General features: G+C 44.9%; 1 protein-coding gene across 5 annotated transcripts in view; it reads left to right on the forward strand.

The window, feature by feature from the left end:
• The first annotated feature begins 10,168 nt into the window (after window positions 1-10,168).
• INPP4B (inositol polyphosphate-4-phosphatase type II B) overlaps window positions 10,169-15,882 on the forward strand; it is a 718,440-nt gene continuing 712,726 nt past the window's right edge. For 2 of the 5 annotated variants that reach the window (XM_067736789.1, XM_067736788.1), the window contains exon 1: window positions 10,990-11,187. The gene's annotated coding sequence lies outside the window, so the exon portion shown is untranslated. Of the gene's footprint in view, window positions 10,241-10,988; window positions 11,188-15,882 lie in introns of those variants that run through there. The other 3 variants (XM_067736786.1, XM_067736785.1, XM_067736790.1) reach the window with 3 other exon arrangements.

A 15,882-nucleotide genomic window follows, 5' to 3' on the forward strand; every position in this document is an offset into this window, starting at 1 on the left:
TCCTGCCTGGAGTTTAGTTGCCCCAAAGTCTTTTGAGTCCAGTGAGAGACAGATCTATTTTCTCTCTCATCCACCACTCCTAACCTCCAGTTCAAAGGCTGCCTTCAGGAAACATAATCGTCTTCAGAGATACAGTAGGGCCTAGAATGAGGACAGACTTTCACATTGTTAGGTAGAGCTGTTTGCTTCCTAACTACTTTGAATATCCCATTGTAGAATAATATTCTTTTTGGTTTCACCATCACAAAAGACCCACCAAAGTCCCTTTTCCCCCCCCAAATCAAAAGCAATCTGACCATGTGGTTCAAGTTAATCTTCCATTTGGAGAACTTGATAGAATGTTCACAATATTAAAATAGTAGTGTTTCCCTGCCCCCTGCTCCCAGTCACCTCTGAGTACCCAGTCTTTCAAGGTTTTTTTTTTTTTTTTTTAAAGAAAATACTCTACTTTCAGCTAGTGCTTTTGGTTACAAAACCAGAAAAGGCTAACTCAGATAGGGAGGTTTTTACTTTCATATTATAGAAAGCATAAAATGAGTCAATCATTTGTTTTCATTATAACTTTCAGGAAACTGAAATTCAGTCCTATAAAATGTTACTTCATTTTAGACCAAATAAAACAGTTGTCTTTTCACACTGATGAATTTCCTCAACCTTTTCCTAAGGTTTGCCCACTTTGCTCACAAGTGCCATGTTTCAAAGGAAGAACACTTTTAAGCTATCTATAATGATTTCTCAATTTTTACCTTACAGAATATTGCAATGCGTTCTGCGTGAGAAGCTTATATTCTATTTACAAAGAAAAAGATCTGTAACTTTATGCTTTGCTTGAATGTTATAGAAAACAATACTCGAGTGTACATGAAAATGTTACTCAGGAATTTCTAAAGCGTTCCAAAAGTGATCACATACACACACACACACATGCATGTGCATGTACACACTCATCAATTTGTGTAACATGGGGTGAGGTTTTTGAAGTAACCCAGATGAATTTTCTCCTCCTGATAACTCAGATTCTTTCTCTGTATCTTCTCTGGCAGTATTGCTACAAGAAAATAAGTACAATTGCTGCCAGAAAAAGAGGAGGCTATGATGTAGGAGCCTTGGTAAACAGGGTAGGGAAGTAGAAAGTGTGGAGAGAAAGGGCAGGAAATGAAAAATGGGCAGAAATATAGATGTGATTGTCCTTCCCCCTTAGCGGTTAATCTTCAAGGGTTGGAGAGCAGATACACTGAGATACTTTCTGAAGAACCCCAAACATGGCCTGTCTCAGAGAAGTTCCACACGCAGCCTAGGGGAGCATATGAGAGAGCCTTGACAGAAGAAGGGTCTAGATGGGTGGGCCCTGGCTTCCCATGACCTTTATGTGCCATGTGGCGGTCTAAAGTTCCTGATGACCTTGTGAGGAATGCAGAAGTGCTGAGAGAACTGTGGGTCAGAGATGCCCTGGGACTAGGTAAACCCCCTTCCAAGCAGGTCCAAAGGAGGTGAAGCAGACCCTAAAAACGGATAGATTTTTCAGCAAGTGTGGTGAGAGGTTCAAGTTGGATATAAATTTGAAAAGTAAATGAATTTACTTTAAAAGTAAATGAATGGAAAATTCCCTAGGTTCCAAGTTCTCAGCATTTTCTGGAACCTTCGCATCCATTATAAAACATGGCTTTTCCTCTCAGGAGCTTGTGACCCAATGAAGGAGATACATGGGTAAACAAATCCAGTGCAATAAGTGATACAACGGAGGCAGGTTCACGGTGATGGGAAGCATGGACGAGGACTAAATGGACGGTCCCCTCAGAGTGGGTGAGGAGACCTGCTCTGCTGGGTGAGAGTTTTCAACATCCACCATGTACTAACAGGCCTCCCTGTGGAATTTGTGCCAGTTACGTTCCCTGAAATCTCTCGCATATCAAACATCATCCTCTTCATGAAGATTTTTCTGATCCTTCCAACTAGATTTGATTTCTCGTCTCTTGATTTTCATGGCATGTCCGCTTAATCTCTCTCCTTGTTTTATACCTGTTTGTATACTTACCTTGTCCTGTCAACTACATTTTATGCTCATCCCTGTGTTGCCACATTCCTGTACTCGTGTACTAGACACTCAGTAAATGTGACGTTCCAGTGAACTGAGTAGTCAATAAATAAATGGAGAGGCTAGGTTTAGAAAAAATCAAGTCTAAGCCTACTAAATGATGTGCTCTCCGAAGACAAAGTTTATGCCTTCTTCACCTTTTTATTCCCATAATTTAGCACAATTCCTGGCAAACAGCAGGTGCTCAGTGAATGCTTGTTAGAACTGAATAGGAAAGTTGTAAAGATAAACAGAGTTAGAAGTGGTTCTGCAGAAGGTTTCTATTTGAAGCTTTCTGGAAAATTCTCCTTTCAGATGCCATAGACTTTAGTCAGATTCTTTAGAACTCTGTTACTCTTCACAGGTGCTGACCAATATCTCTGTGACAAATGTCAGGTTGTAGGTAATAGTGAAATAGCGAGACTAGAACATATAAATTAGAAGGTTTAATGTTGAAACTCTGATTTTGCCCCTTCCCTGTCCTCCCTGTCCATCTTCTTCAGTCTTGGCAAGGGGATATTGGATACATGCATCGTGCAAGATGGATGCCAGCTCATCTCGTGTACAGTAAGTGCCCTACCTACGCACCTTCAAGTTGTGAACTTTCAAAGATGCGAACGTGTGTTCTCATGTCCAAGCACGTAAGTTAGTTCACGTGTCTGGTGTACATTGTCACGTGCGTGCATCCTCTACAGGTGGTTGTGCCTTTGTGTACTGTACAGTACGGTATAGAGTACAGTAGTGCAGTATCTTTATTTTAAGCCCAGAACCTGTGCCATCGTCAGGCGTGAGTGAAATTGCAGCCTGCCCTCCATCTCCTTTTACTGACGATCCTTCAGCTCTACCATCTCCCACCTCCTCTACCTCCTCCAGTCATAACTCTTCTTGCCTGTTCACTCGATGCCAGACCCTGGATGCCAGCTGCTGTACTGTACTACTGTACTTTTCAAGGTACTGTACTGTACGATTAAAAGTGTTTATTTTTTGTGTTTGTTTGTTTTTCATATATTATTTGTGTGAAAAGTATTATAAACCTATTACAGTACATTACTATATAGCCGATTGTGTTAGTTGGGTACGTAGGCTAATTTTGTGCTCTCAGAACAGAACTTGTTCGTATGTAGGGGACTTACTGTACTTGTAGTGTCACGGGGTTCTCACAATCTGTCTATGAGGTAGGTACTATTGTCCCCATTTTTCAGATAAAGAAAAAGACCCAGAAATTTTAAGGCACTCATCAAAGGTCACACAGCTGGTGAATGGGAGCATCATGATTGAGCCCTAATTTGTCTGATACCAAAGCACACATCTTGTCTTGATGAACAAATTAAGTCTTGATGGAGACAGGTCTCTGGAGATACAGGTTTAATTGGGAGATACAGTTGGGTCCAATTCTTCTGACTTACTCTGGTGATCAAAATTGGTCTATTTCAGCCTAAATCAGGTCAGAAGGAGATGATAGAGCTCAATTATACCAAGGAAGAAGGGACCCAGGATGGTAAATTGACAGGAATATTGGATGTAGAGAAATCTTTGAGAATAGGGTGAGAAGGATCTATTTGCATGTTTAAGAGTGGAATGCAAGAGAGAGACACTGATGAATAAGATGTAAGAAAAGATTCAGGAATATCGCTACAGTCAATGGCCCCCATTAACACAAACATTCCCTACAAATATGTCTGATGTGTAAGTTTGTCCTTCATTTTATGCCACCAGTGACATAATTAGGTAATAAAGAAGTATTTGCTTGAAAATGGGGAGAAAGAAAAACAATTAACTCAGATGTTTTCATTTTGAAGACGTCTGTTAAAATAAAAAGTTTTATATTTCTCAAAGTAAAGCAGCATAATACTGTCACCTCTACTTGAATATAGCTATCTTTACCCAGTGATTGTCTATAATTTCTCCATTTACGATTCTATCCTTTCTCTGGCATTTACTAAACACAATCATGTGAGCTATTGTCTTTAACTTACAGATACTACTCTTAAAGGAAACAGAATTTCAAATAATATATTAGTGGAAAATTATATATATTAGCAGGGTTTTTTTTCAGTTAAAAAGATTCTTCATACAATCAGATTTAAAAAACCAAGATACAGATGTAGAGAACGTACTTGAGGACACAGTGGGGGGAAGGGAAGGCTGGGACGTAGTGAGAGGGTAGCCTTTCCATATATACACTACCAAATGTAAAATAGACAGCTAGTGGGAAACAGCCGCATAGCACAGGGAGATCAGCTTGGTGCTTTGTGACTACCTAGAGGGGTGGGATACGGAGGGTGGGAGGGAGGCTCAAGAGGGAGGGGATATGGGGATATATGTATACATATAGCTGATTCACTTTGTTGTATAGCAGAAACTAATACAACATTGTAAAGCAATTATACTCCAATAAAGATGTATTAAAAAAAACAGATCCCCTAGGGCAAATATTCTCAGTCTGGATTCATAAATGCTATTCCAGTAGATCTATGTACTTCTTGAAAATGCATTAAAAATGTGAAGTGTAAAGGATGTATTTTTAAAAGTCAGTAGAGGGACTTCCCTGGTGGAGCAGTGGTTAAGAATCCTCCTGCCAATGCAGGGAACATGGGTTTGATCCCTGGTCCGGGAAGATCCCACATGCCGTGGAGCAACTAAGCCTGTGCGCCACACTACTGAGCCTGCGCTCTAGAGCCCACAAGCCACAACTACTGAGCACTCGTGCCACAACTACTGAAGCCTGTGTGCCTACAGCCCATGCTCCGCGATGAGAGAAGCCACCGCAATGAGAAGCCTGCGCACTGAAATGAATAGTAGCCCCCGCTCGCCGCAACTAGAGAAAGCCCGCGCGCAACGATGAAGACCCAACACAGCCAAAAATAAATAAATAAATTTATATATAAAAAAAGTCAATAGAGCCTTTAAATCTCAGGTACAAAAAATGGAACATAATTTTCCTACAGTAAAATTAACTTAGAAGCACCCATTTGTACTCAGAAACAGAAAACTTCAGTTAGTTTTCTTAGTCCTATCCAGTCACCTAAACCAAGTCTATCCTGGTTTAAAACTTACCCAGTTTAAGATACTGCTGCTCCCTCTCTTCCTTCTCTCTCACCTCTGGGGCAGCTTGTTAGTCCAGGGGAGACTTATGAAGCATCATGATACTGGGGGACATGTCTGGGTGTTGATGATCTCTCCTCTCATTTTCTGCAGAGATGACTTGGCCTCTGTTCCCCAGGTGTGAGTGACACATGACATTGCTCTAGGGCACAGCCACTGACTATTCTGAGGTCATTGCTTTGGCCCCATGCCTGCTCTGTGCAATGCCACAGAATGGTAGCCATGTCTGTGCATACCAGTCAACAGGACACTCTTAGTCCTGTGTCTGTTTACCCTCTTCAGTGGCCTTTTCCATGTCCCATTGGCTCTCTTTCCCACTAACTTCCAGGCCTCCTACAGCTCACAGGCACCCATTCGTCACCACTCAGTCACCATGAGAAAGTCCAGGGGGCTGGAAAGGCTGTAACCCTCAGCCCTTAAGGATCTAGATAAGGCAGACTACCATTTACACTCCCACTTTACATCCTTGTGTTCTGGGTTCTTCTCAAGACTGAGACTTTCCAGATACGTCAATGGGAAAACTGGATACAAATTTCTTTACTCTTCAGCTCTCTTAACATAAAGGGGAAATCTCTATCTCACCTCCACCCCAAGACCCTTTCTGGAGTTTGATGCAGTGCATGTCTGTTAGGGGGTGTATGGTGTCCCCCGTCCCCTGCAAATTCATATGTTGAAGCCCTAACCCCAGTACCTCAGAATGTGACAGTCTATTTGGAGATAGGGTCTTTACAAAGGTGATCAGCTTAAAAGGAAGCTGTTAGGATGGGCTCTAACCCAGTCTGGAGGTGTCCTTCTAGGAGGAGGAAATTTAGACAAAAAAAGAGACACCAGAAGTGCTGGCACACAGAGAAAAGGCCACGTGAGGACACAGAGGTAGGTGGTCATCGCCAAATTAAGGAGAGAGGCCTCAGGAGAAACCAGCTCCGCTAGCATCTTGATCTTGGGCTTCCAATCTCCAGAACTGTGAGAAATAAATTCCTGTTGTTTATGTCAGCTAGTCTGTAGTATTTTGTTGTGATAGTCCTAGCAAATGAATACAACATCCTTCTCCACATTGCAGCTTCTAACAGCTCTGTCTTCTTTCCTTACCTCTACCTCATTTGTATCTCATTCAGGGCAGGAGTGGGGGGGGAGGGGAACTCTTTCCCCAAGTTCGCATAGGCTCCGGCACTCCCCACCCCTAACCAATGTTTTGACTTAACTGGGCATTTTGAATCTTTTGTTGACGAATCTGGAGTCTTTGTTTCACTTGTTCAAATGGGGTTGATTGGAGGAAGCCAAAAGAAACATGTTTGAAGTTCCAGCTCTCAAATAAATATGTCATATATCATCCCACTGCAAATATGTGCGCATCCAAACACGTATATATAGGATGGATAAACAACAGGGTCCTACTATAGAGCACAGGGAACTGTATTCAATATCCTGTGACAAACCATAATGGAAAAGAATATAACTGAGTCACTTTGATGTACAGCTGAAATTAATACAACATTGTAAATCAACTATATGTCAATAAAATTAAAAAAAAAAGTGTGCATCTGCTCAAGATTTTTCTGGGGAAAGTCCACAGCTCTCTTCAAATTCTCAAAGGCGTTTCTGACCAGAAAAATGTTAAGATTCACCATCTGATTATATTTGAAATGTGATTCAATTTCAAGTACATGATTTATATACATTTTAGAAATAACTATTATGTAAATGAGAGAGCAGAATGTTTATCTTTGATAAATGTAAATGATATCACACTTATTTCCTTCAGTTAAAAAAATCTCTTATTTGCCATGAAAAAAGGAGCTAAAGTAAACTGTCTGTGAAATACTTGATTCCATCCTCATGCTCATCTAGTCCCAGGTCAAGAGATCATAAAATCATCCTGTTACTTTTACTGGGACCAGCATCTTAGGGCACCACCATCAGCAAGAGGCATTCTCCATCACTCAGGATTTAAACATGCATATGCATTCGCACACACAGATGTCATGGCACGTTATATTTCTCCCTCTCGCCTCCTTCTGCCTTTTGTGCCATTATTCACGGAACAACAAGGATTCAGAGATGATAGCACTCAGGGGAGAGGATCAGGAACTCCTTCCCATGTTCTGGGAATTTTTCCTTCCCTTCCTGCCTCAGCCCACCACTATTATCCATCTGGTTGCTACAGTAGCTGCTATGGGAATGCAACTTGACCGTGATCCCCTCGCCATGGTTGTCTGGACCGGAGTTTGACAGCCAATCGTGGTACTTCCTTGAGAATTTGGAACTGGCCCATAGGTCATGAAGTTCAAGATCTGTGAGTAACCACGTAACTCAGGGCACACCAGAGAAGCAGAGAAAGACGTGTATGTGGAGAGAAAGGGAAGGAGGAGAGAGAGAGAAAGGATGGAGCAGGTAGGGTAGTGGGAGAAAAAGGAGAGATAAAGTCCTTAATGCATGTCCCTGTTTCCAGGTTGTCACTGATGCCCAGTTGCATTCCTGTCCTCGAGTTCCATGGATAGCCAGGTATCTTTACACTAGTTCCCCCTTTAACTTAAGTTGGGTACAATTCCTATTTCTAATAACATCTCCCATGAGTTTCATTACACACACACACACACACACACATACACATATGCACACCCAAGAGATGATCTTAGCGTAGGAATATCAAAACTCAACTCTCCCGATGTCAGGGGATATGGGTTCGATCCCTGGTCTGGGAGGATCCCGCATGCCGCGGAGTAACTAAGCCCGTGCACCACAACTACTGAGCCTGCGCTCTAGAGCCCCCGAGCCACAACTACTGAAGCCCGCGTGCCTAGAGACTGTACCCTGCAACAAGAGAAGCCACCGCAGTGAGAAGCACACGCACCGCAACAAAGAGTAGCCCCCGCTCGCCACAACTAGAGAAAGCCCGCATGCAGCAACAAAGACCCAACGCAGCCAAAAAAAATAAATAAAAACAAATAAATTTATTAAAAAAAAATTGGGAAGAAAACTGACTTGATCTACAAAGTTATCATTAATATAAATGAACAAATTTGGTAAACAAAAAACCACTGTGCCATACTTGGTGCTATACTTTAGAAGAGATTTTTCATAGTGAAGGCTCACAAAAATGGAGAATCCTCCTTGTGCCATACCAGTCTCGCCTGAAATAAAAATCTCCAGGAATAATGAATCTATGCAAAGAAAAAGTATGAGCCACTTCACTGAAAAAGGGGGGTGCAGTGCCAGCCTTGCAGGTTCTGGCTTGATTTTATTGCTTTAGACAGCAAGGTAACTACCGAGAATCACCTTTGGTCTCTGGCCCTATAAAGATATATCAAAAGGAAATGAAAAATATTTTGTCCTTCACTGGCAAATGGAGTTATGCTTTGGAGGCACAAGTGGCTAAAAGTTCAAGGTTTGTAAAAGTGGGTGCTGAATGAGTTTAATAAGCCATAGAAGAATCTGAACCTGCTAGGTTTATTCAAGGAAAACACCGCCAAATAACTAAAAAAGGTAAATATCAGGCTGATTGATGGGTTTTTAAAATGTCATGTGGTACATGTATTTGATTCATTCTCTCTCTGTCCAGAATTAAAACTTCCTAGATGATATGCATGGGTATGTCACAGGGCTGTCCCCAGCAGCCCTGTAAATGGTCTGTAAAAGGTCTTGGTCAGCATGAATGTCTGGGTTTTAATTATAAGAGGGTTTTCTGGGTATCTTACTTTAAGTGTTTTTTTCCACAAAGACAGTTGCTGCATCTGTTTTACAACCCTGTCTTTTAGAAGGAATGGTTTAGTGCTTCTGGTACTGTGGCAATCTTCATAAACACACACACACACACACACACACACACACACACACCCCAAATCTCCGTTTAAAGTTAGATGATGGATATATCAAACATCTTTTCACTTTAGTGGCAAAGCTCTGGCACCCTGATGTTCTGATATTCTTTCCCTCTTTCTGTATTTTAAGGAAAGGCTGAAACTCTTGCCCAATGAGCAAGTTGTCTCATCTCTCCAGCAGATCTCTGCAAACAGGATTTATCCATTGCTTCAAGCCACAAGTATGACACAGGTGTTTTATTTTGTTTTGTTTCCAAAAAACGGGTGTGTTCAGCACTGCCCCATGGAGGAGAAATTTAATTGTGTAATGGGCTCCTCAGGTGTGATCCACATCCTCGCAGGGCCTGCATGGACTGCTTGTCCATTTTGTTCCTCCATCCAGCTCACCTGTGATGGCGGCTGAGTGTAGCAGAAAGAGCTTGAAGAGAAGGAAAGGGAAGGGCTGCAGGGAGAGAATGGGCCAAGCACAGTTTCTGGCCTATAGTGCTTATTAATTCATTCTGTAAACATTTATGGAAGCTACAGCATGTTAAGCGTTGTTCCAAGTTCTGAGGAAGAGTGATGGGAAAAACAAAAAACCCAAACACCGAAGTCTCTGCTCTCATCGATAAAGCTTATAACCTAGTGGCAGTTAAATGCTTGCAGAGTGAAGGGATGCCTAGATGCAGGGAGCGACAGCAGGGGTGAGAGCTGGGGGCAGCTCCAACTGCCCACTCTGTGTAACTGTAAGTACTGACTTACCCAAATCGACTTCACCATCCCAACTTTGGGAGTCCCGTCTCCGCGGAGCAAACTGTAACCCGCGTGTACTAGCATTCTCACTCTTATTTAAACTGTAAATTTAAAGTGCCCGGAGGGAGGGGAAAGGCTGAGGGTGCCTGCCTGGACTGGCGCTCGCCCGGCCTTCCCAGCATCCCCATGACCTTTGAGCCGCTCAGTGGAAATCTCCCCAAGAGAACCACCAGGTGGCACCTGTCAGGCGCAGATAGGGAGAGTCATTCTCCCCACACCCCAGCCAACCGGAATAGCCAGGCTGTGCGCCTTCGCCAGTGGGCTTGTTGGCGAGGCAGAGGGGGAGTGTTAGCCTCGGTTCAGACTGCGCGATTACGTACCCTGTTTTCCCCACACCCCAAACACGCAGAGTGTAGACCTGTCCCCACGCGCCCGGGCTGCCAAAGGGGCATCATACGCTTGTTGGGAGCGGCTCGGCCTCAGTCACCGCGCCGCGACTTGGGGGCTGGAGGTGGGTGGCCGTGGGCTGCGCCAAGTTGGAAGCCTCCCCAGTGCCCAGGTCTCCTCCGCCCGACCTCATCCCGGGCCAAGGCGGAGGAGTGGCACGAGAGACGGGACCCAGGGCGGTGGCAGGCAGAAGTCCGGTGACGCGGGACACCGCCTCCCCCTCTCCCCCCTCCACCTCCCGGGTCTGAGCCCGGGTCCGGGGCGCCTCCTCCCGCCGGTTAAAAACCGTGTGGTTTCCGCGGCCCCGGCCGCAGCCTGGCGGCCTCGGGTCACCTCTCCCCACCGCTCCGCAGCGGCGCTCCCAGCAGCCCAGGCTGGGGACCGTCCCCGTTGGCAGAGGGGCCCAGCAGAAGGTCGGGGTGCGGGGTGGCCGCACCCGGAGCAAGCTTGTTGGGGTCATTTCGGTTTGGGCGGCCGGGTCACCAACTCCACTCCATCGGTAGCGGAAAGCGAGCTGCGCCAGTTGCGCGACGGTCGCTGCCGTCGCCGCCTCTATTCGGCCGCCGGTGACATTGGGAGGAGACCGCTGGTAACGGGCGGAGGAGGAGGAGGAAGAGGAGCAGGGAAGGGTGGCGTGGGGGGACAGAAAGTAGCGATTATGCCAGGGGGCGTGTGAGCAGCCGGAGAGGCGGCCGCGCCGGTGACAAGTTCTCCGGGGCGCGCGCGGCGGGGCGGGGAGCGAGCGGGGAACGAGCGGTGAGCGCGGCGAGCGCCGGGAGACGGAGGGAGGCGCGGGAGCCTCGGGGAGCCGCCTCCAGCGCCCCGCGCCCTGCGCCGCCGCCGCGCCGCCGGCTCGTCTCCTCCGGGTTCCCAGCCCCGGGTGCTGAGGCTCCGGTCTATAAATAGCAGGTTACAGCTCCCGCTGGCGCGTACAAGCTCACCCGCGAACGCCGGAAAGTCAGGCTCAAAGTGCTGCTGCCGCTGCCGCCCCCTACTCCGCCTCCGGGAGAGGTAATTACCCGCCGGGGCTCCGAGGGCTCGGCGGGGGCTTCGGCAGGGTGGCCTGGTGGACGGTGGGGGACTCGCGAGGCGTTCGAGCGGGTCTGAGAGCGCGGGGGCGGGCGGGGGGGGCGGGGAGCCGGTCTGTTTGGCATCAAGTTTCTCAGCCTGGCGGCCCCGATAGCCCCATGCAGCCCTCGCTCCTGAGAGGTGTGGTGTGCTGTCTCTCCCGGGCTGCCGGGGTTCCCCTGACACCCGTGGACCCTCTGGCCGGGCGCCCCTTGGCCGGGCCGCGCGCGGGTTAGGGTTCACCGTCACCCTCGCCCCCTCACGCTCACTCTGTGGGCCCCGCGTAACTCTGAGCTCTGGCCTCACTGACCTTACAAGGCGCCGCCCGCCCACCCTCGCGGTCCTTTTGGAGAGGCTGCGGTGGCCCGGGGGACTCGCTCTCCACCGCCTCCCGGCCGCTAACCTGCCGCCGCCGCCCGCCTCGGGAGAAGTCGTCTTCGAGGCGAGCGGGTGGGGGTGGGGTGGGAGTAAGGGAGATTGATACTGGGGTCTCCGTTGCCCCATGGTTCGGTGTTTCCTAAGGAGCCCCCTCTCCATGGCCACCCCCAGCCCGCTCCCGGCAACTCATTCCGGCAGAGAAGCCCGGTGCGTCTCTTCCTGGCCACCGAGCACCTCTTGTCCTGCCCCAGAGAGGTCTCATTTTTAAAGGGGTTCGACAGCGAGGGGCCGTGGCTGGAGGGCGGTGGGGGGCCGTGGTCGTGGGGCTGGCGTGGGGAAGTCATTGTTTGGCGTCTGACAGCTGCGCTGCAGGGTCTGCGAGCTCTCTGGCACCTTTGGCAGGGAGGGCCCAGGCCGGGGATGTTAGGAGCCAGGGGCTGGTTCCTGAATGGACTTTCAGGCTTGTAGCTGGGACTAAGATCGGGATGCTGGAGCCCCACGTATCTGCTTTTGCCCCTCCCTATGCCTCTGAACTCGCCTCTCTTTTGGGGGGTGGTGTCTGCCCCTACACGGTGGAGAGGCACCGGCAGTTTCTGTTTGGGGACAAGAGGTTTATAAAGGTGAGGATGTGCATATTGATTAGGTTGCTGCTGCTGCCGCCCCAAACTTACTGGAAAAACCCGAGAGGGTGTTTTCTATTACTCTTGTTTTAATGATGCAGATCAACTTTGCTTGTCTCCCCCCCAATCCCCTCCGCCCGGAACGAGGTTTCCTCCCTCTTTCTGAGGTGTGTTATTTGAGGTGTTTACATTTTATGACTCCAGGTGTTACATTTTACATTATCTCCTTCCTCTCAGTGTGACAGAACGTGTTTGTAAAGGTGTGGCGCTATAAAATAAGTGAAAGCCTGGAAGACAGAGGGTAGATCGTCTTCTTCCCCTCGAGACGGGCGCTAGACAGCCCATTGGTGTAGGTGTAGGACTACGTTTCCAAGACCTTGGCTTGTCATAGGAGTTCTCTTAAGGGTTCTGGACCAGCAGTAGTAGTAATCTGACGATGCTAAGGCAGCATATAAGGTGCAAGGAACCACCGACAGGGCAGCTGGCTAGTGCAAGAAGTTGAGTAAAAAGAGGACTGGGTAAGTGGGCACTGTCTCACTTAATAGACAAAGAAACGCATGATCTTGTGTTCCTTTGTGATATACCCCAGTAGAGCATTGATGTGAAATCAGAGTAAATGATCAATGGCTTTGTAATACGTACTTGACCGTTAAAAATTGAACCTCTTGGATTTGTAGTAACGTAAAACGCGACGGCAATGGAATGCTTTTCCAATGTATTTCTCTAAAATGTGATTTAGAACATTGTCCTTGAAAGGTTATGAGAGTCTAGATCCTCAGTGTCTTTCAGAAACTTATGTGCTGCTTGAAATACTGCTCTTATTTTTGAAGAATATTCTCTGTGATTAGGCAAATCAATATTTATTTGTGTTAAATTAATGACCAGTTAGGATGTACATATTTATAACGGTGTTTTGTTTTTGATCCGTTGACAAAGTATAAGAAAAACCAGATAGACCAAGTTTACTCTTGTTCCTCCAGCTGTTTAAAGAAGCACATGGTCAAAGTTATAGGCAGAAAGTACTTTCCAAATGTTGGGTTTGAGCTTCACTTTGGGGATGCAAATCGACTGAATGACTTCATTCCCCGTAAGATTTTTGTCAAAATACTCATAACACAGACTCATCAGTTAAATTTGATTATAAAATAATACTATTATATTTGAGTGTTGTGAAATGGAAAACTCATTAAGCTTAGGGAAAAGCCAGATATTTGTTCTAAATTGTGCAGATTGAAAGCAGTTCATTTCCTTTCTGAGACCTGGGAGTTTCTTCTAGTACAAGTAATATTAATTCGCACATGGGTGACAGAGGCTACTTTCACTACTTTGAGGCAAAACCCAAGAGGGCAGTTCTCCTAAAGACAAAGAAAAAAGTGCAAACTGATCTCATATCTCTTAGCAACTGAACAGATGTCAGTTGTCAGGTAATACCTGACATCTGAGAATACAAAGTTAAAAAAGTTATGAAATAATTAGTGAGCAAAATGCTTACTGAATATCTGTTACATTTTCTTATTTCATAGTGCACAGACCCCGCCAGTACTAATATTAGAAATACAAATATCATAATTTTTGTAATCTGTGTGGAATAAATTCTTGTCTTTCATAACCATGGGGACTTTAATAGCTAGAAATGTACTGTTTTAAATAATCTCCAGTTTAATGTTAATTTGAAAGCTGTATCTGTCTCTTCTGTATTCTGTACCTTAATTTTCCAATGTGTTCTATCTGTCTTTCTAAAGCCCTAGGGAATGTGCTTCATAGCCACTTTGTTACTACTTTTTAATATTGAGTTAGAAATCTTTGATTGTAAAGCTCTTTAGGATACACAAATATACATACTTTCATATTCAGGCTAAGAAATGAGGTTATTAGACAAATAATTTCAGTTTAAACATTTATTTTTAGGTAAATCCGAATGATAATGCCATGATTGCATTTTAGTGTGCAAGATGCCATAGCTTTTGTTTTCCAAAACTTTAAATGCAGTATTGATACCTAGAAACGCATTAAGATATGGGAGAAAATGTTAAGGAATCTTGAGAGTCCCAGGCATTATTATCATTTGAATCAAGCCTTGTTAGTTCACTTACTTTATGTGTTTTCATGACCTTGTCGACCAGTAGGAGCATTTGAAAAGGCTTATGAAGTATTATTATTATAATTATCTCATTTGTATACCTGCAACTGCTGTGGGATTTTTCTTATATAAGGGACAGTTGTAACCACTATCTTATGTCCTAGAAGTATCTTGTTAGTACATGGTATAGCATAAGGCCAGTGGAATATCTAAGAGCTGCAACTTCAGACTTTGTTTTTCCAATTGACTTTGTAATTTTATCGAACACTGATAGATGTAATCCCAACACAGTGTGAAGAATTGGATTTCAATGTAATATGTGTTCTTAAATCATGTTTTCCAAACTGAGTTTCTTACATTGCAATATTTTGAGTAAGTTCTGTCTTCTGCGTTGGCAGCCATGCCAACTAGGTGTCCTAATTGTGTGGAGAGGCCTCAAAATAGCTCTATGCAGAGCTAAGTGGAATAGACTTGGCAGTATTCATTTGGTTAAGCTGATTAAAGGAAGTAGTGAGAAGTTGTCTAGATCATGTGGCTGTGATCAGAGATTCCTTTGGGAATTATCCAAATTAATGATTTCAAGGGGATGGAGGCAACAGTTCCCTCAAAGGTGAACTCCCTCCTTCTCCCCCTCTCTCCCTCCCTCCCTCCCTTCCTTCCTTCCTTTCCTTCCATCGATTTGTATCTTACCTATCTTTCTTTTTCTACCTGCCTTTCTGGTTGTTAAAATGAAGCACTGCAACAGGCTTGATGTAGAAATTACTGAGCTATGTGCTCTATTTTCGACATTGCAAAGGATGGAGAGAAGTTTGTGGGATATACAGGCGGCCTTAATACTCACTCTGAATTTGAATTATCGGAGTAATGACAACAATGAAAAATGTCTTCCAAGAGCAACATAAAATATAGTTCTTTAAAATTTCCATATATGAGTTGTTCTAATATATCATGTATTTATAAATTATAAGTACTTTAAAAGGAGAAACAGATTTTTATGTGTCTCAAAACGGAGTGTGATTTTTAAAAAGTTAAGCAGCAATGATTTAAAGGGAATCCTCTGAGCATTTTTCATTATAACAAACTTAATTGACAGAAACATGAGTCTTTCACCTTGCACCTTAGTTCTTAAAATAGGTAGCTGCAGTGCATTAAGTAGACCAAACTGGGGGCTACCATTGTAGAATACAGTGAAGCAAATAAAATGCACTCCCTTACCCATAGCAAAGTTCTCTATAGCAACCCTTTCTTTAATCCAGTCTTTCAAACCTTTCTCATTTCATTTTCTTGGGGCTTTACTCTTCTAGCCAAAAGATCAGAGATGAGCCTGAGCAATTAGCACAACCAAACCACAAAAATTATTCACCGCTGGGAAAATAAAGTAGAACTAAAAACCCGTGACATCTTAAATTGAAGTAATCACCTGTAGATGAGGGGAGATTATAGCTATGACCTTAAGAAAGCTTGAAAGTATCCTTAGTGATTATTTAACATCCTACAAAGCCCTTTTGAACATTTTCATATACCAAACTTGCTAGGTAACCACATATTCCACTTGGAGCA

The sequence above is a fragment of the Pseudorca crassidens genome, chromosome 4 (assembly GCF_039906515.1).
Source record: "Pseudorca crassidens isolate mPseCra1 chromosome 4, mPseCra1.hap1, whole genome shotgun sequence".
NCBI classification, from domain to species: Eukaryota; Metazoa; Chordata; class Mammalia; order Artiodactyla; family Delphinidae; genus Pseudorca; species Pseudorca crassidens.